Raw genomic sequence first — 1,427 nt, 5'->3', positions numbered from 1 at the left:
CGACCCTTGCCCTGCAGTCCCATTGTATTGTACCATAGGTAACTAAAATAATATTGCCCGTTTTGTATACAAATAATTACTGTCACCTAATATTTTCCTATCCCTCCCTCTCGCTCGCTTCCACCAAATTAAAATTGGCGTCGTCCACTGTTAAGAATCTTCCAGTGAGTTCCTGTATCAATTTCTTCCGAATTTAAAATACTTTTCACTTAATATTTTGCAGGCTAAGAAATAGTGACTGACTCAATGAAGCAATCGATGCAAATTAATTCACTGTTGTCGACAACGTAGGTCATGTAGAGATGATATTAAAATGCCTGCTAAATTGTAATGTGAAGGGTGCTCAATAAGCATCCTCACATATTGATGTCTAGACCTGATCAAATATGAATTGAAGTTACCTGTGCTATTTTCGGACGCATTATCCTGCTATTACGTTTTGCCATCCAGCTATGAGTCTCTTTACTTAGTCATTGTAGAATTATTTTTCCCGACCCTTCATCAATAGAAAATTGTCAAAGCCATTTACTGTCTTAATACGACTAATATTGATTAAAAAAAAAAAAACTCACAAATCGAATCTAGTTCGTACGTTTAGCATTTCTTACAATTAATCTAAAACAGTAGTTCTTAGTCTTTTAAAGACTATGACTCTCCGAGCCCATGTGATGCCATCTTTCTTATAAACAGTAGCAACAATAATACAACGTATTAAAAACTATCTTCACGGTGACCCACTAACAAACTGTCAGCAATCCCTGGAAAATGAAATTAAATATAATTTTTAACGCCCCACATTATGCCCTTTATGCTAATGGAGACGATGATTAAGATATGTGAATGATAATGGAAGAATTGATATAATGATAATGTGAGAGGAAACGGGAATACCCCGAGAAACCCCACATACAGTATGATGTCCACTACAAACATATTGGGCCGGGGATCAAGCCAGGGACCCTCACGAAGTAGATGTAAGAGCTCTACCATTGAGCCACCGTGCCCTTCACAACCCCTGGAGAGACGCGGCCCACCAGTTAAGAATAACTGACTTAGAATAATGTACTTACCGTTTCCGAACGAATTAAACTTCTTGAATTCTACATTCTTTTTGTACATTGGTTTATCTCACAGTATTTTATTTACTAGATCGGTATATTTCTCAGAATCGTAGTTCTTCCTCCAAAATGGGGGCACGGGGGCTTAGTGATAGAGCGCTCACTTCTGGTGCGAACGAAGCTCATCGATCCCGAATAATAAAAGTTGGTGGTGGACAACACCGTAGTCGTGAGCGGGATTATCCTGTTTCTCCTACATTCTCATTTCATGAATTCTTTCGCAATAATTTGCTTTCATCTATGTCTCTATTATTGTCTCGGATTTGAGTTCAATATACCCTCGATAGCGAGGCTATATAAGACGTGGTC

The sequence above is a fragment of the Thermobia domestica genome, chromosome 3 (genome assembly GCF_964235325.1).
Source record: "Thermobia domestica chromosome 3, izTheDome1.hap1.1, whole genome shotgun sequence".
In the NCBI taxonomy this organism is placed as follows: Eukaryota; Metazoa; Arthropoda; class Insecta; order Zygentoma; family Lepismatidae; genus Thermobia; species Thermobia domestica.
Note: the sequence above shows the minus strand (reverse complement) of the source record.